The sequence below is a fragment of the Saimiri boliviensis genome, chromosome 1 (assembly GCF_048565385.1).
Source record: "Saimiri boliviensis isolate mSaiBol1 chromosome 1, mSaiBol1.pri, whole genome shotgun sequence".
NCBI lineage: Eukaryota > Metazoa > Chordata > Mammalia > Primates > Cebidae > Saimiri > Saimiri boliviensis.
Genome location: NC_133449.1, coordinates 138,465,650 through 138,485,654, shown reverse-complemented (window position 1 = coordinate 138,485,654; position 20,005 = coordinate 138,465,650). Strand labels below are relative to the sequence as shown.

Below are 20,005 nucleotides of genomic sequence, written 5' to 3'. Positions count from 1 at the left end.
AAAATATTTAATCAGAGGAAAGAGACACAGTGAAAAGTTCTGTAAGACAATTGTCTTGGACACCTGAACAGAGTCAGAGTCATGAAAAATAAAGGAGACTGGTGTATTAGTCTCCTATTGCCGCTGTAACAAGTTCATACATATTTCATGGCTGAGCAGTACCAATGTATTACCTTACAGTTCTCTAGGTCAAAAGTCTCATTAGACTAAAATCAAGGTGTCATTTGGGCTGCAGTTTTGCATGATCTGGGGGAGAATCATTCTTTAGTTTTTTTATGGCTACCTGGGATCTTTGACTCATTAATCTCTGCTTCCATGGGCACATCTCTTGTGACTCTGACTCTCCTGCATCCCTTTTGTAAGGAACCTTGTGATTACATTAGGCCCACCTAGATAATCCAGGATAATCTCCTCATCTCGTGATCCTTAACTAAATCATATCTGCAAAGTCCCTGTAGTCATATAAGGTCACACCTTCACAGATTCTTTGGAGAAGGATACAGACATCTTTGGGGGTCTATTTTGCCAACCACAGTATGGCACCACTGTTCTTGATCAGGAGAGATCAAAAAAAAATTTTTTTTTTGAGACTGAGTCTTGCTCTTTTGTCAGGCTGCAGTGCAGTGATGCGATTTCTGGTCACTGCAACCTCCGCCTCCTGAGCTCAAGCAGTTCCGCTGCCTCAGCTTCCCAAGTCGCTGGGACTACTGGCGCATGCCACAATGTCTGGCTAATTTTTTTTGTTTTTTAGTAGAGACGGGGTTTCACTATGTTGGCAAGAATGCTCTCCATCTCCTGACCCTGTGATCTGCCCACTTCGCCCTCCCAAAGTGCTGGGATTACAGGCATGAGCCATCGTGCCCGGGCCCTGAACCCCCCGCCCCCAAAATTTTTAATACAATTCATGAATCTTTATTAGAACTTGGAACAAGGGTAGGGGAAACAGCTATAAATAACATTTAAGGGTTTGCAGGGAAATGGACTGAAATTTGGATGATGTTATTGGATTAGTATTTGAATGATAGCAGTGATGCAGTTGATTGGAGAATGTTCTTGATTTTAGGAGATGAGTGTAGAAATAAGTTTCATGTCTGCCACCTATTTTTTGATGGTTTGACAGGGGAAGCTGTGTGCGTGTGTATATACAGAGAGAGGAGAGGATAACGGATGTGGTAAGATGTTAACAGTTGGTGAACCAGGTGTTATTTGTAGGGTTCTTTTGGATGGATTAGAAAAATTTTTTAAAGATTTAGAAACCAATAACAATACTAAGTGATAAATTGGGGCTTATTTTCCATAGTCTCCTCCTATCTGCTAGACCTCCCAGTGAGAGATCTCTGAAATAGCAGACATTGTATTTCATATGAGTACACAGAATTGGATTTGAGAATCTGTCCTCATACCGCAAGCAATGAACACCTCTTCATTCAAAAATTATTTTTCCACAACTGAATTTGCTGGTTTATAATGATCTTAGATCCCAGCCCAAGTCTGCCTTCTTCGTGGGATTTCTTCACTGGTGCTTAGTTCCTTGAAAGTGAGAAAAAGTGCATCTTACGCTCTTAAGGGCTCCTCCTCTCCCCACTTGCCATTGTTTGCTGGGAGATGTTTTCACTCTCTTTTTGGCCGGGAATTTCAGGAATTATAAAGGAAAATGAAGCCTTCCTGGTCTGGAGGGGCTGCCATAGAGAAGCAACTCTACGCTTAGACTCGTGGCCTTTGCTGGGCTAGAGCAAATCTGTGTTCCTTGGGTTTTGATTTGCCCTGTGTTCTCCTGACTCAGCTGACCCTCCTGGCAGGGCTACTTCTCCTTTCATTGAAATAATTTACCGCTGTCTGGGATGTCTTCACTCACTTCCTCCAACAGCGCTTCTCTCACCACCCACATCCTCTCTCCACAGGGCTTGCATTCATTTCCCATAATTCTCAAGCTTCTTAGCATGTAGTTCAGGTTCAAATGTGAATGAGCCTGGGGGAGCTCAGTGTTGCCAAAAGGGCTGAAGGACTTTCTTGAAACAAGTAAGCTAGAAAGAAATCCATTGAAAAACAGAAGAGGAGCCAGAGGAGGGGCCCAAGGAGATACAAACAGCACAACCTGAGCAGCAAGCTAGACAAGTCATGGAAGAGAGAAAGGGTCTGTAGTAGAATGTCCTGGAGAATAATAATGTTAATATCTCCCGTCAGGCAGGCAATAGAGCACACTAGTTAGCAGGGCAGAACGGGGGGCCAGGCTGTTTTTGTTAGAATCCCAGCTCTGCTGCATACTAGCTGTGTAACTTCAGGCAAGTTACTTAATTTTTCTTTTTTCTTTTTTTTTTTTTGAAACGGAGTTTCACTCTTGACACCCAGGCCCAGGCTGGAGTGCAATGGCAAGATGTTGGCTCACTACAATCTCCACCCCCCAGGTTGAAGTGATTCTCCTGCTTCAGCCTCCTGACTAGCTGGGATTACAGGTGCCCACTGCCATGACTTGCTGATTTTTCTATTTTTCGTAGACACAGGGTTTTACCATGTTGGCCAGGCTGATCTCAAATACCTGACCTCAAGTGAACTACCCACCTCGGCCTACCAAAAAGGCTGAGATTACAAGCATGAGCTGTTGTGCCCGGCTGAAGTTACTTAAATTCTGTATGGCTAGTTTTCTTATCTGTAAAGTAGAAAGTTATAGTGATGGTTAAATAAATAGATAATATATGAAAAGTGCTTAAAACAATACTTGTACATCATGAGTATTGTGTTGGTGGTTAACTGGCATTATTACAAAGAATTTTCACATCCTCATTTGGTCATCATTTTAGAAATCTTACATAATAAACATGTTTTTTTTTTTTTTGTCACTTTACAGTTAAGGAAACTGATGGTGACTTCACTGAAACCAGGGAAGAACTAATATTCATGACCAGATCTTCTTACCCCTAATTTGGAATTCTTCCTCTTCTCCATGACACACCATGCTGCATTCTTTTCTATTTCATCCAAGTTCTTTCGTTTTTTTTTTTTTTTTTTTTTTGCTTTGTTTTTGTCAGAGTTAAGATTATAATTGACTTGCCTTAATTCTTCCAAGTTCAGTGACCCAGTTGGCATTGACTGAATATCTGCCATATCCCTGGCACTTTGTTACCCACTGAGAAAGCAGAAAATGTATCAGTCACAGGTTCTGTCTTCAGGGAGCTTGTAGACTCACTGGAGGGAGAAAGGAGGTACACAGTAAGCAACAGCAGACCTAAAATCGTGTGCTCCTGAGAGGCAGTGGCCCGCTGGAAAGAGTACCAAGCCAGGGGTCAGACTATTCCTTTTGTGACTCGGCTCTGGTTCAGTCTGTGACCTTATTGGGGACATATAACTAAACCCGAGTCTCCTGCCAACCCAGAAAACTTCTCCACAAAAAAAAACAGAAGAAAAAGAAGACAGTTTAGTTATTGAGTAAGCATTAAACCAGGTGATGTCACAGGCAATCACAAAAGAGATTGCAAAGGCAAAGAAATAAATCTCACTATTTAATATAGCCGGATACAACCCATTCAGTGGTGAACAGTAAGTAGTTTTCAAAGACTTAATAGCATGATTTGTCACTCATGGTTCATCCTAAATTGGGGTAACCCTCTGTGTTAGTCAGTTGGCTTTATCCAAAGGAAAATCCAATGACAGGATGCAGTTTTGGAGCAAGGCACCTGCGTGCTGAAGCTAGGCCTTACCCTCTCACAGAAATGGGGAGACAGGGATGCTGTCTTCCTTGATTAACTTTCAAAGAGATGGTTCTCAGGTTCGTTAGAAAGACAATCATGGATCATAAAGGTGGTAGGAGGTTTATTAGCTTTTGACAAGATTTACATGCATTTCAAAGACAGAAATAACAAGTTTATTTATTTTTTTATTTTTTAAGATGGAGTCTTACTTTGTTGCCCAGGCTAGAGTGCAGTGGCATGACCTCGGCTCACTGCCACCTCTACCTGCCAGATTCAAGCAATTCTCCTGTCTCAGCCTCCCAAGTAGCTGGGACTATAGATACCCACAACCAGGCCCAGCTAATTTTTGTATTATTAGTAGAGACAGGGTTTCACCATATTGGCCAGAGTGGTCTGGAACTCCGGACTTCAAATGATTCACCTGCCTCAGTTTCCCAAAGTGCTGGGATTACAGGTATGAGTCACCATACCCTGCTAAAATTAATTGATTTCTTCCAAGTATCTGCAGTCATGTTTTGCTTCTGTGATCAACCTATTTAAGAGTCAAAGCTATAAAAGATCCCTTCTGACTTTATCTTGTGAAAGCCAGTAGGCATTTAATGACCTTCTTTTCTGGAGTCATTGTCTATATATTTTGTGCCTGATTTTCGGAAAGGCTGTTTTACTTTTCACATGTCTTCTTATTTCTAAAGTCGTGTTAAACCTACATTATCTAAAATGCCCATTACCTATAAATTTCTCTTCCACTCTGAAGTTAAATATTATTCTCAGTGATTACCTTTTTTTTTTTTTTTAAGAACGTTTTATTCTTTAAAAATCGCAGTCAAAGCTTCAAAAAACACACAATTCAAAATGTTCCAATTACAGTCTCCTACTTCCTAGAGGAGAGCACAGGGCTTTTCTTTGCCTTCTGCTGCCCACAGCACTAGCGAGGACCCTGTCCTGGGGAGACCACTTGCCCACCCTCCTGCCCACCATGTGCTAAGTCACCATTCCTAACACATTTATTAATTTATTTAGTTAAGACAGAGTTTTGCTCTGTTGCCCAGGCTGGAGTACAATGGCTCGATCTTGGCTCCCTGCAACCCCTGCCTCCTGGCTTCAAGTAGTTCTGCATCAGCCTCCCAAGGAGCTGGGATTACAGGCAACTGCCATCACACCTGGCTAATTTTTGTATTTTTAATAGAGACGAGGTTTCCCTGTGTTGGCCAGGCGGGTCTCAAACTCCCGACCTCAGGTGATCCACCCACCTCAGCCTTCCAAAGTGCTGGGGGATTACAGGTGTGAGCCACAGTGCCCAGCTCCTAATACTTTTATAATTTAGTTTATATTTGAACTATTTGGAATTTATTTTGAGTGTATACATAGTATTGGCAGAATTTACTGAATAGCACATGTATCCCCCGACAAATGCAATGCCATCCTTGCCATATACCAAATAATCATATCTATTTTGGTCAGTTTCTGAACTGGTTATTCTTTTCCTTTATCCGGTTACCTGTTTATGCACAAATACCAAACTTTTTATTCTTATACCCTTAAAGAATATTATGAAACTTGCTCAATGAGACTTCCTCCACATTTTCCTACTGTTTCAGAATTTTTCTAGGATATTTTCTTTCTTATGCGTACTCTAGAATCATATTGTCTATTTCCTAAGGAAAAAACCCCTATTATTACATTTGATATTTGTTTGAATGAAATTTATACATTAACATGCAGGAAATTAATATCATTATTTTGAGGCTTCTAAAGGAGAAAATTATATGTTTTATCTATTCAGTTTTTATTTTATGTTTTTTTCTCCTCTGTATATCTCTTTGAATTCTATTTTACCTGATAATATTGCTACAATAAATGTATTTTTATGAATATTTTTCCTGGCATGTTTCTTTACTTGACTGTCTATTTAGGTATCTAGTTTTTCAGTGGTTTTTTTTTTTTTAATTTTTATTTTTTAAAAAGATGGGGTTTCACCATGATGGCCAAGCTGGTCTTGAACTCCTGACCTCAGGTGATCCACCCATCTCGGCCTCCCAAAGGGCTAGGATTACAGGTGTGAGCCACAGTGCCCGGCCTTTTCAGTGTTTGTTTAATAAAACTATACCATCATTGATAATTCATAGCCTAATGAAGAAGGCAACCCGGGACAAAGGGCTCAAAGATACAGGCACATGCTAGAGTCTGGGAAGCATGCAGGCACATTCTAACACAGGTAATGCTGACTGCATTGTTAAAGGCAAGTAGGAATTAGTCAAGTGAAGAAGAGATGAAAGGAAACTGCCTGTAGAAGAAGGTCAGCATGAAGAGAGAAGGTCTGATCAGCATTGTGGGCATGATACATAAATCTCTACATTAGAATCTTTGGATTCAGTGTTTGGCTTATGACAGAAGATAAGGCCAGAAACCTATGTACAAGCAAGATGATCAAGACCTTTCCTGCTACATCAAGCTGATTGAATTTTTTTTTTTTTTTCATGAGACAGAGTTTCACTCTTGTTACCCAGGCTGGAGTGCAATGGCGCGATCTTGGCTCACCACAACCTCCGCCTCCTGGGTTCAGGCAATTCTCCAGCCTCAGCCTCCTGAGTAGCTGGGATTACAGGCACACACCTCCATGCCCAGCTAAATTTTGTATTTTTAGTAGAGACAGGGTTTCACCGTGTTGACCAGGATGGTCTCGATCTCTTGACCTCGTGATCCACCCACCTTGGCCTCCCAAAGTGCTGGGATTACAGGCTTGAGCCACCGCGCCTGGCAAGCTGATTGAATTTTACCTGGAAATGTGGAAATGTGGAAAGGATACGCTAAGAGATATTTAACTATTAGAACCTGAGGGGCTCTCTGATACCTGTTAAAAGTTGAGCAGGTCTCCATTCTTAATAACGCATCTGGTTCAGTGTAAATTCTCAAAAAATAATTGCCTGTGTAAATTCTCAAAAAAATAATTGAACCCCTAAAAGGCAGGGGTCAGCAAATGTATTCCTTAGAGAGCCAGATAATAAATATTTTAGACTTTGCAAGCCAAGAGGTGAAATTGAAAATATGTAAATGCTTGTATAACCATTTAAAATGCAACCATCTAGAAGTATTAAAATATACATAGATTATAAGCTCTATAAAATTAGTAATGGCTAGATTTGACCTGTAGGCTGTAGTTTGTGAACTTTTGGCCTATAGAATGGATATTTAAATTTTTAAAGTAGTGTAATGCTTTCATAATGAAAGAAAATAGAAAATAATTCACTTGCCTGTGGAAAAATAAAACAGTGATAGAAAATGTTGTTTTGGGAAATAAAACCAAGGAGAGAATTGGCACGTTAGTCTGATATTATTGCTTCTGTAACATGCTTCTAGCATGGCATTTGAATATAGCACTGAGATGGACAAGGTGCCCTACAGTACCAAAAGTGACTTTTTTTTGTTTCCAGGAATCGCTAAGAATTAGGAAACTTAGACAACAAACCATTGCTTTGTTTTTCAGATACTATTCAGCATAAGTGTCCAGGCCAGGCGCGGTGGCTCACACCTATAATCCCAGCACCTTAGGAGGCCGAGGCGGTTGGATCACGAGGTCAGGAGTTTGACACCAGCCTGGCCAACGTGGTGAAACCCTGTCTGTACTAAAAATACAAAAATTAGTGGGGTGTGGTGGCGGGTGCCTATAGTCCCAGCTACTCGGGAGGCTGAGGCAGGAGAATGGCTTGAACCCAGAAGGCAGAGGTTGCTGTAAGCTGAGATTGTGCTACTGCACTCTTACCTGGGCAACAGAGCAAGACTCCTTGCCAAAAAAAAAAAAAAAAAAAAAAAGAAAAAATTGTCCATATGATCAATATCAGAATACTCAGATAATCAGATAATTTACTGTCTTCCAAAGGATGTGAACTTCTTGGCTTTTGGAAACAATTTGGGGATGGCTCTGGCCTGCATAGCTCTGCTTCTCTGTCCTTACAGCAGTTGTCCTTGGGGTATTTGTGAAGCATCAGGAAATCCCCTTAGTCAAAGCCAGGACCTGGGCTTTCAGCCACATCCTCCTGAAAGTCCGGCCTCCCTCACTCTTCTTCTTCTGCTCTGCCCTCTTCATTGGGCACCCGCACACAGCTACCTGATGATTCCAACAAAGAACATTTGGAGTTGTCTTTACTGTGGCTATTTCTATAATTCTGACTAAAACCATCACTAGTCTGGCTCTCAAGGCCGGAATGCCAGAGAGAAGAAGATGGTGATTGGTATCAGGATCTCCTAATTTTGTTGTTTTAATATTCTCCCTGATCAGAGTGGAATCTATCTCCTGATCGGTCGACTCCGGCTGAGAACCTTTCCTCCCTTCATTGACACAGACACACTCTCTAAGCTTGGATCTGTAGTCCTCCCATGCAGTGAGGGCTTTCTCACTGCCTTCTACCATGTCCTGCGATAACCTGGGCTCCTCCTTGACTCTGGGGAGCTTTACCTTGGCTTTCCTGGCCGTAGGTTTGCCTGACACCTTCAATGAATCCAAGTTCTTGATGTTCAGCATGCTGGTGTTCTGCAGTGCCTGGGTCACCTCCCTCCCTGTCGACCGCAGCACCAAGGGGAAGGTCCTGGAAGCCATGTGGGTCTTCTTCATCGTAGCTTCCAGTGCTGAGCTACATGGCTGCATCTTTGCCCCCAAATGTTACTTATTCTTCTAAGACCAGATACAAACATCCTCCAAGGTCTGAAGATGAAAATAGGTTCTGGAAGCAGTAAGAATTCCAGAAGTTTATTTCAAAAAAGGAAAAAAAAAAAGGCAACACCTGAATATAAAAATTCACTGTTATCGCAATCAGTTGCAAGTTCATAATTGAATCGAGCTTACTACCTCCGAAGATAAAGTCAGTCTTTAATGAAATTAAGGGCCATACCACCCTCACTTATCCTGTCTCATAGTGCGAACGTTATGATGTTTCCCATCCCAGGCTTTTTCTTCAGTGTATTCAAACTTCCATACAGCATTTTTCTTCCCTTTTGTGTAATAGCAACTTGCATAACCCGGTGTCTTCAGCCAACAATCTTGCCTAGTTTTCCAGTTTGGAGATTGTTTGCCTTCCCCTGCAAGCTGCATTGCCTAGGATTCCTTTCCCTTGCCCTGCAAGCTGTATTGCCAAGATTCCTTTCCCTTTCCCTGCAAGCTGTATTGCATAGGATTCCAGCCATCTGGGTTCTGAGTGGGGCCATTCAGAAGGAAGCAGTATTAGAATAATCAGTGGCTCTACCTCCTCCTAGACATATGTATGCTGCTTGCAGTCTTTATCAAGTGATCCCAAATCCTGTGCCTCCCTAACAATTCTCTCTCTCTCCCCTGAACCCTCTTTTTTTTTTTTTTTTTTTTTTGAGATGGAGTCTCCCAGTCGCCCAGGCTGGAGTGCAGTGGCATGATCTCAGCTCACCGCAGCTTCTGCCTCCCAGGTTCAAGTGACTCTCCTGCCTTAGCCTTTTGAGTACCTGGGATTACAGACACCCACCACCATGCCTAGCTAATTTTTGTATTTTTTTTTTTTTTTTTTTGAGTAGAGACAGGGTTTCAACGTGTTCTCCAGGCTAGTCTCGAACTCCTGACCTCAAGTGATCTGCCTACCTCAGCTTCCCAATGATAATCTCTTTTTAACTGCTAGTCCCACATTTGGTTCTCAATTCCTCCAGCACCTGCAATTCCTTGCTGTATTAGTCCAGGTTCTCCAGAGGAAAAGAACCAAAAAAAAAAAAACACACACACACACACACGAGAATTATTATGGGAATTGGCTCATGTGACTATGGAGGCTGAGAGGTCCTATGATACACCATCTGCAAGCTGGAGAACCAGGAAAGCTGGGGTATAATTCAGTCCAAGTTGGAAGACCTGAGAAAGAGAGGAGCCAGTGGTATAACTCCCAGTCTGAGCCCGAAAGAGGCACTGGTTTACATCTCTGGAGTCTGAAGTCCTGAGAACCAGGAGCTCTGATGTCTGAGGGCAAGAAAAGATGCATGTTCCAGCTCGAAAAGGAAGTCAGTTTACCTGTCTTCTGCCTTTTTATCTTATTCAAATGGGCCCTTGGTAGATGAGATGATGCTATCCCACACTGGTATGATTGAATCTTCTTCCCTTCGTGGACTGATTCAGATGCTACTCTCTTCCGGAAACAACTTCACAGACTCAACCAGAAGTAATGTTTTTCTAGCTCTGGCTGTCCCCTATCCCAGTGAAGTTGACACATAAAATTAACCATCACCCCTGCAATTATATTCCCTCTGCTGTAAACCAGTTCTTTCTTTTTATCTGATTACACCCTGATGACAATCTTGCTACTAGGAGTAGAGCCAGGAAACAGATCCTCCTATGGGATTCGGGATGGGAGTGGCCTGCTTGTGCGTGAACACAATTATGATCTTACTGCAGGTGGAAAATGGAGTACTGGTTGAAGCAGACAGGGTCAGCGTCTGCCCATACCTACTTGCCTTACACTTCAGTGCATGCCAGGCCGAATTCCATCTGCCAGGACACAGATTCCTTTGCGTGACATTTTTCCCTGGATGCAGAAGTATATCTGGCCTATCCGTGCGGTGGATTAGAAGTGTTGCAGAATGAATTTCTGCCTCCCTAAGCCCCAGAACAGTCTTCATCTATTGACTGATAGGATTGGGTGTGTATGTCAGTTGACACGGTATTGCCTCTCAGCTCCAAATTCACCTTTACCATCTGATTTGTGAGAATGGATTGGGTCTTTGATAACAGTTTCCTTTGCCAGCTGACATGGTGTTAAGCTTTGCTCAGTAGAGGGTGTTGGGAGATGTTTCCATTTTGGTTCTGGTGTTCTGGCTGGGTAAGTTCTTGTAGGGAGGACAGGCTCCTGCAGTGTTCTGCAGCCAGCAGTGTTCCAAGACACCACCTTCAGTAGTTTTGTAGCAGTGACTCTAGTGAGATATCCGTCCATGAACAACGTTCCCCAACGCTTCAGAAGATGAATTTCTGGCGAGTTCGAGAGGGCAGATTTCCAGAAAGTTCTGCAGAGGCAGCACTATAGCAACTTCTTTGCCCTTCAGTGAGTCACAGCCATGACCTGTCCAACAAGGACCTGACCCCGAGAGTCTCCCTTGGACACTCCAGCTCAGTCCTGCAGACAGTGGCTGGTCTGTAGGTCTGTTATTCCTATATTCTTTAGAGTTCTCTTTGCTTGTTACTAGTCAATCCTTCATTGCTTTATCTGTTCAAATTATTGCATCACTTCCCCCCCCCGATTGGACTGTAACTGTTACTGTGCATAAATTCTCCAGCTCCATTGGCCTTTGGCTAGAGTAAGTTTGAGGCATGCTTTGATCGATTGATTGAGATGGAGTCTCACTCTGTCACCCAGGTCAGAGTGCAGTGATGTGATTTCAGCTCACTGGAACCTCCGCCTCCAGAGTTCAAGCGATCCTTCTGCCGCAGCCTCCTGAGTAGCTGGGATTACAAGCCTGTGCCACCATGCCTACCTAATTTTTGTATTTTTAGTAGTGACGAGGGTTAGGGGCGGGGGGGGGGGTCTCACCATGTTGGCCAGGCTGGTCTCGAACTCCTGACCTCAAGTAATCTGCCCACCTCAGCCTTCCGAAGTGCTGAGATTACAGGTGTGAGCCACTGTGCCCGGACGGGAATGCTTTTTTATGCTAGCTCCAGAGTGTCCCCAGTGGCGTGGTAAAAAAAAAAAAAAAAAAAAAAAACATCATTGGCTACTTTTCCTTTGTTGCTGTGGGAATGTTAAAGAAGCTGATGAGGATGAAAGATACTTGTTGACAGCCCTGGGAGTCTAGAATGAGGTGGAAGAAACATGTTGCAGTTGTTCAGAATGAATTCCTAGTACTATAACTAGGCCAGTGCTGCCATGGAAATAGAGATTACCTACACACCCCAAAGTGTGCTTATGCCTGAATGCACTTGTTGATCGAATGTGAGATCGAGAGGGCTTTCCAGCAACAGAAACATACACAGAGGTAAAACCTTCCTATAGCTTCAAGATGCCAAGCAGAAATTCACCTTTTTTTTTTTGAGACCAAGTCTGCTCTGTCTCCCAAACTGGAGTGCAATAGCCCGATCTCAGCTGACTGCAATCTCCACCTCCCAGATTCAAGTGATTCTCTTGACTCAGCCTCCCAAGAAGCTGGGATTATAGGTGCCCGCTGTCACATGCCTGGCTAGTTTTTGTACTTTTAGTGGAGACAGGGTTTCACCATGTTGGCCAGGCTGGTCTTGAACTCCTGACCTTAGGTGATCCGCCTGCTTCAACCTCCCAAAGTGCTGGGATTACAGGCTTGAGCCACTGAGCCTGGCCTAACATACATATGAACAGGTTTTGTCAAAAGAAGAGTTTCTTCCCTGATGTGGATCATGAAGTAGCAATTATTCTGTCTGTATTCCCAATGCAAACAAAGGGTACGCAAACAGATGACCATTTCTGGGTTATCTCAATGTCGTAAACTTGGTTATTACTGTTGCTGTCTTGGCATCCATTCGTCAGGCCTAACAATGGCCTGACATAAACTGTTTGAAATTCAGTTGTACCCTGTCAGCTTTGGCCTAGTTAAAGCTTCCTCTTCCCATGTTACTGTTTGCAGTATAGCCCACTTGTTCCGCATCCCACTGACCCAAACCCAGCACACCCCACAGCTGCTGACCATAAAACCCAATGGCCAACACCAGAGTCGTGTAGGTCAGTTCCCCCTTCCCACCCATATTTTCCTTAAGCTAGCAATTTCACAACCTCCTGTGAAAAGCCTAAGTGAGAAAACTCCTGGAGCCGCTAGACCCTGAGCAAGGCGTTCTCCTACCGGTCATCTGTGTCTTTCTAGGGTCATGCATTTGGGTTTTCCATTATCCTTGTGCCTCACTGGACTGGCACACCTGAACCTTACTAGGTAAGACATAAGGAGAATGCGAAACTGAGATGCAAGGTCCTGGGAGGCCGGGAGTGTTTTCACCTACAACACGCTCTCCTAGAGAGTGGCCGTCTTGGCAGGAATAAACTGGACACAGATCAGACAAGAACCACAAAGGGTCTCTGCCAGATTTCCTGAGAGAGAGACAGCCGGCTGTGGTTCAGACCCAGGCATCAGGCTGTCAATCAGGAGAAAGAAGCATCATGTGAAAGAAATACTGTCAACACCTGTGAATACCTCCTCTCGGCCTGGCAGGGCGGAGCTTGATTGCCACTCTCCAGAGGCCTGAAGACCAAATCAGAGGAAGAGCTCAACAGTTTGGTTATTCCTCTGAGGAAAGGCTAGAGAACAAAGGATGCCAGGCAGAAATTCAAAAACCATCGGAAACACACTTGTTGGTACGGTTTGGCTTTGTGTCCGCAGGTAAATCTCATCGCGGATTGTAATCCCCACGTGTCAGGGAATGAACCATTGGATCATGGCGGCGGGTTTTCCCCATGCTGTTCTCGTGACAGTGAGGGAGTTCTCACGAGGCCTGATGGTTTACAAGCGCCAGTTTCTCCTTCTCTGTCTGATGGTTTACAAGCGCCAGTTTCTCCTTCTCTGTCTCTTTCTCCTGCTGCTATGTAAGAAGTGCCTTGCTTCCCCTTTCCCCTTCACCTGCTGTGAGTGCAAGTTTCCTGAGGCCTTTCCAGCCAGGTGGAACTGTGAGTCAATGAAACCTCTTTTCATTATAAATTACTCAGTCTCAGATATTTATTGCTGTGTGTTAGTAATTGCAAGCATTGGAACCAGTGTGTATTTGCTGTGACCCACTGATTCTCAAACTGTGCTACAATAATAGCAGTGTTGTGAAGTAGCCAGAATCCCCTTCAGAAGGTATAATGCACTCAGCTTGGGATGACGCCTGGGTATATTTATTTCAAAATTTTCAGTTGGTTATGTGCAGTTGGAGTTGCAAACCATTTATCCAGAAATAAAAGGATATCTATTGACTAAGAGTGCTTCTGGAAATGTGATCCCGGGAATAACAGCATCAGCATCACCTGGGAAGTTATTAGAAATGCAAATTATTGGGTCCCACTCCAGATCTATTGAATTAGAAACTCTGGGCGTGGAGCCCTGCAATCTGGATTTAACAAGCCTGCTAGGTGATTCTAATGCCCAGATTTGAGAACTTTTTAACTTTCAAATGGGAGAGTTCCTGAATTCTTCCACTTTTTGCGACGGAATAAAAATACCCTTTGGAGTCAGGAATTTCAGGTTCAAGCTTGAAATCTTCCTCACAAATAAAAGTGTGATCGAGGACAAATTATTTTGCTCTCTCATCTTCAGTTACATCACTTGTAAATTAGTCAGATAATCCCAGTTTTAATAAAGTTGTTGCAAAGATAAAATAAGATGTCAGTTCCTCTCTTTTCCTCATTAAGAGGATTATGAAATCTGTGCTTTGACAGGAATGATAAGCATATCTATGTATTCACCCTGAATCCCAGCTAAGAATACTAAATAATCTGTCAATGTAATATTTTTTTATCAGTGGCTTACATGTTTGTCCCAAAGTGTGGGACAAATATCGCTTGTGGTCTATGTGGCGCTGGTGCTCAATAACATTAAATCACATGATAGAATGTTATTCTCCTTTCAAAAATTTCTAAAAATTGTTAAAATACATTTTTTACAAACATATTGTCGGTTTAAAATGCCTGAAACACATCTCTAAACTTCTAATATCCCCTTTAAAATAAAGCTTTTGACAAGCAAATATATTTTTCTAGACCTTAATACATTTGTTTGCCTTCTTTTGAAGACAAGTAGCACTCGGTTTTCATATATGATAATAAAAATGTTTTTAAAAGTAACTTTAAGTTTAAAAATGAGTTTACTGAAATAACTGCTTAAAACACACTGTGAAGTTGTGACCAGTATTAAAGTCACTATTTTTCATACTTCAAGGTGTGCAGCAGAAATCCCAGCCTTAAATAATTCATAATGAGGGAGAGAGGAGGACTAGTATATGGAAACTCTGAAAACAGAGATCAAAGTCAACATTCTTATGGCGTAAGTGTGAAGAATTTATACGATGCCAAAACACAAGGGTTAAGGTATGAACAATTTAGCAGAGGTTCTTGTGAAACAGATCTTGAGGGTTTAGATGACATTGCACAAGAATGTTTAATAACTCTTTAAAACCAGTTTTTGTACCTTAAACACATTGATAGAACTCTAATATGCAGAACAAGGAGGCCATGATTGTGCCAGCTTGTCCCCGCTCAGGGCATTTTATAAAACTCTGAAAATCTCAGTTTGAGTTGAATATTAACAAAATAAAGCCCATTCAGATGGAGGAAGGGGCTGCTATGATGAAGGTTTTGAAGTGTAGATTACGAGAGCTAAGGCTGAAGGGTTTAAGAATATTTATTTAGACAAAGAGATACCTGAGTACCAAATACCATCTTTGTACTTCTAAGCATATATCATGGGATAAAGGAACCAGAGCGGCCAATGAGTTGCTCACAGACACCGCTCTCCAGCACTAGAATCAGAGCCACGTTGAACAGGGCAAGCTCCGTGACCAGAAGTGGCCCACCAGGGAAAGCAGCGGGTATCGAGTGTGTAGGCACCAGTGTGGATGATGGTTGCGATGTTCAGGGAAAGGCCTGGTTCGAGTCCGTGTGTGAGTTGGGGTGGGGAGATTGTAGAAAGGGAATTCCTATGTGGAAACTGCCCGTTGTGTTACCGACTCCTACTAGCACTTTGAGTCACCCTCTTGCCCATGAAGGGGCTGAGGCTCTGAGAAGTTTTGCAGCCTTCTGTAGTTCCCATAGCTAAGACTCTATTTATTTATTTATTTATGAGATGGAGTCTAGCTCTTTCACCCAGGGTGGAATGTGGTAGCACGATCTCCGCTAACCACAGCGTCTGCCTCTCAGGTTCAAGCCATTCTCCTGCCTCAGTCTCCCAAGTAGCTGGGATTACAGCAGCCTGCCACCACACCCGGCTAATTTTTCTACTTGTATTAGAGATGGGGTTTCGCCCTGTTGGCCGGGCTGCTCTTGAATACCTCACTTCAGGTGATCCACCTGCCTCGGCCTCTCAAAGTGCCAGGATTACAAGTGCGAGAACCGCGCCACTTAAACTCGAGTCTGTTCATCTTCACAACCATTGCTGCGCTTTATTCTGAAATCTGTGCCCTGCCAGCTCTAAATTGTTATTGCTTCCTCCTGGGTTGTAACCCAGACAGGAGCCATGCAAGTCTGTTTCATGAATGGGTACTTTTTACAGTCTCTGGCTGAAGTCACCAGCAGCCAGTGTGGGAGAGACAGCTGGAGGCTCCTGCTGCCAAACCCAATGCCTTCTCAAGCCCACGCTCCAGGATACCTGATGGAGAACATCTGTACCGAAATGCTGTCAATCGGGTGAATGTTGCACCGCACCACTCGGATTCCACTTTGGGAACAGAGGGCTTCTTTCTGCAGCTGCCAGCAGTGCTGCTGCTGCTGCTGGAAAGCTGTCCTCAATGTCAGTCACCTTCAGAAACCCCCTCAGCAAAAGAGCCAACTCCATTAAAGTTCTGCCTCCTCGAATTGCTTGAACCCAGGAGGCGGAGGTTACAGTGAGCCGAGATTGTGCCACTGCACTCCAGCCTGGCGCCTGGCGACAGAGTGAGACTCTGTCTCAAAAAAATTGAAAAAAAAAAAAATAAAGTTCTGCTTCCTCCTGGAGCAGACCATAGGCAATAACCAATTGGCTTGGAAGTGTGAAAAAGCCCATGGGTCATGAAGACCTGACCCTCTTGGCTGAACATGTGGCGGCTTGGAAGGGTTAGCTCATGTTTAGAGCTCCCCATGAAGGTAGTTACTGCTCTCATTAAGATTTATCCCACTGCTCAATTCTGCTTCCTTTCTTTCCCTTTCTTTCTCTTTCGTAGGAGTTGGTCCCAAGAGCAGTTCCTAATGAACATTCAGAATGCTGATCTCTGTCTATTTCAGAGTCAGCTTCAGCAGTCAGCTGCAAAATCTCAGCTCAGCATCTTCCCATGTGGTTTGTCTTCTGTTTCAATCGTACAAATAAGTAAGAGGTCTGGTTATGGCACTGCACTCATTCATTTACTGTTTCATTCAACAAGTACTTAACTACCAGCCACATGCCAGCGAGTGCACTGAGGCACTACTGGAACTACTGTAATGAAAGAGGATTCTGTTCTAGCCCTCAAGGAGCTAACAGGGAAGAAAGACAATCAGCAAATAATTACACAGAGAATGATGTGATGACTTTATGAAAAGTGTTTTGAAGAACTGCAGAGCACTACCAGTGAGATTACAGGAGTCTTCTAGTTCAGAGAAATCATAAGATCCTCCGAACATGGTGACATTTAATCTGAGACCTAAAGACTAAGGGAGGAGAGTGTGTGACGGGAGGTGGGGTGATTCTAAACAGAAGAAACAGCATTAGGCAGAAAAGATATTTGTGTCTTTGAGAAAAAGAAGAGCCTGATTGGCAACCTCATGGTGAAAAAAAAACAAACAAACTGAAAATGAGGCTTGTACAGATACTATAGGGGCTTGTCAATTTTTTGGTACAGCTATATGCATTAAATAGTTTTATGATGTGACTTGGACTGATGTTGTTTCACATTATTTAATTCTACCAAGAATTGTGTGCATTGTTTGCCATCCCCACCCCCCCCCGATCCTGCCCTCAGCATTTTTTTTTTTTTTTTTTTTTTTTTGAGATTGAGTTTTGCTCTTACTGCCCAGGCTGGAGTGCAGTGGTGCCATCTCAGCTCACTGCAATCCCTGCCTCTCGTTTTTATGTGTGTGTGTGTGTGTATGTGGTGGCAGGTGCCTGTACTCCCAGCTACTCGGGAGGCTGAGGCAGGAGAATTGCTTGATCAGCCAGACATGGTGGTATGTGCCTGTAATCCCAGCTACTTGGGAGGTTGAGGCAGGAGGATCACTTGAACCCGGGAAAAGGTTTTCATATAGCATAATAAAAAATTAGCCACCACACTTGGCTAATTTTTGTATTTTTATTAGATAAGGGGTTTCACCATGTTGGCCAGGCTGGTCTCTAACTCCTGACCTCAGGTAATCTGTCCCCTGCCACCCCTGCTTGGCCTCCCAAAGTGCTGGGATTACAGGCATGAACCACTGCGGCCGGCCTTTTCCCCCATTTTTTAATAGATGGGTAAGGAAACATAATTTCTGAGAGATTGCATGTTTTGTTCAAGGTCAAAAAGCAGCTCAAAGAAGCCAAATGAGGCCCCACTGGATCCAAAATCTATGCACCTTGTACTATATCATGTGAGAGTCCTCTGACTGTCTTTAGGGGATGACATTTTCCATTTGAATCAGTGGAAGCTCTAGCTTTACAGAGTAATGACCTTGACCTTATACCCTGTTTCCATTCACTTAGAGCCTAAGGGCCCTTGAATGGTTGGTTTCTATCCAAATGAAGCTGAAAAACAATTACCAAAATGTACTAATGACCTCTGTGCTATAACACTATTCAGGAGCTAGACCATGGTCAGAGTTCTCTAACAAATCCCACATCATCCATTTCCAATTCGTAAACTGATGGCTCCTTAGCTCTGATATGTCACTTTTGAAATTCCAAAGCCCCGACAGGTCGCAGTGGCTCATGCCTGTAATTCCAGCGGCTTATGCCTGTAATCTCAGCACTTTGGGAGTCTGAGGCGGGTGAATCATGAGGTGAGGAGATTGAGACCATCCTGACTAACATGGTGAAATCTCATCTTTACTAAAAATACAAACAAATTAGCTGGGCGTGGTGGCACGTGCCTGGAGTCCCAGCTACTTGGGAGGCTGAGGCAGGAGAATTGCTTGAACCCGAGAAGCAGAGGTTGCAGTGAGCTGAGATCACACCAGTGCACTCCAGCCAGGGTGACAGAGTGAGACTCCATCTAAACAAACAAACAAACAAACAAAAAAACCCAAATGCCCTTTTCCATAAAAGGATTCACAAATTACTGGCTTCCCATCACCCTTCATGGTCTTTTGTTCATTTTGCCGAAGTAGGGTTGCCATTAGAATGGTTTGCTAAAGCTCTTTGATTCCAGACATTGCCTAGGTGTCCTGATGTGAAAAAAAATTGGTATTTTATTGTGGTTCTTTCAGGTTGCATTGCAAAGACAAGTATCTTTGAAAATTTGAAATAGAACTTGTAATGCTGTATCAAATTCCTAGTGCTTGTCTACTCGTATCTGCCAGCTGTGATGTCACGTCCGTCTTTGCCTTTTCCTGAGTGCCACTATCCTAGCTCAGATCAGCATTGCCACTTGCACAGCAACAGGGAGAACTTCATTTCCCACTCTGCCTCTAGTCTTGTTCATTTCCATGTATCAATCACGTGGTAGTCAGAACTAATTCACTCGTAGCTCTTTACTACTCTGATTTCCCATGAACTACAGGGTCAAATCCAAAAACCTTATTCCAGAATGCAAGGCCCCCTCTAATGGTCTTATATGGACCTGCCTTTCCAACCGTACATCCACTACTACCTCCCACCTCTCTGGACCTCTCCCTGTCCACCTCCAACTCATGCAAGGCAAGATTTCTTTTCGAGTACGACTTTTTTCCCTGCATGGTGTTTACTCTGATTGTATTTTATCTTCAAACACCAGGATTTATTCATTTTTAAGTGCCCGTTCATCATGTAGCCTTCCTTGTTTTTTCTGAGAGCAGCCTCTATTTCCTCTGTGTTTCATTATCAAACTACTTGTACCATTGCTGGATGAAGTATGATCATTGATGTTACACATCTTTATGTGCTTGCTGAGAGCTTACAATCTAACTAGGGGATGCGGTTGTACCTTACTAATTTTCATATTATCTCATAGAATAATATGACAAGTTACTAATTGCTGTAAGAGGAGAATACCTTTGGAGTCTCTAATCAACTCGCCATGACTTTTAAAAAATCATCTCCTCCATCAACAGCACGACATGATGCTATCATTTCCAGTAGTCATGTCATCAAAAGTAATCTTGCTCAGCTCACTTGCAGGCATCCAAAGATTTCAGAACCTAAAAATAAAATGTAATCACTCATGCTTAGTGGCAGGCCCTCTGCTCAATGTTATTACATAAAATCATTCAAGCATGGTCTTCTCCCATTGTGCCATTATAGATCTCGTAGACATTAAAAGAATAATAAAGAGATGTGTGTGTGATAAACAACTTTGGAGAGCAAATTAAAATATTTAGATGAAAGGGATAAATTTCATGAAATACACAAATCCTCTAAACGGATGCAGGAGGAAATAGAAAATCTGAATAGCTCTATTCAGTTATTTGGAAAAAATTAAAATTAGGTCCATGTTTCACCATCCACCACAAGAACAAATGAATAAAGGATCTAATGTAAAAACACAAGAGCATACA

At 43.0% G+C, this 20,005-nt stretch overlaps 1 protein-coding gene across 5 annotated transcripts in view; it reads left to right on the top strand.

Moving 5' to 3' along the window:
* Nucleotides 1-20,005, top strand: part of SYCE1L (synaptonemal complex central element protein 1 like) — a 103,125-nt gene that overhangs the window by 15,874 nt on the left and 67,246 nt on the right. Inside the window, exon 1 of one of the 5 annotated variants that reach the window (XR_012518910.1) lies at nt 9,102-13,306. The exons of the other annotated variants lie outside the window; for them this stretch is intronic. The gene's annotated coding sequence lies outside the window, so the exon portion shown is untranslated. Of the gene's footprint in view, nt 1-9,101; nt 13,307-20,005 lie in introns of those variants that run through there. 5 annotated transcript variants of the gene reach the window in all.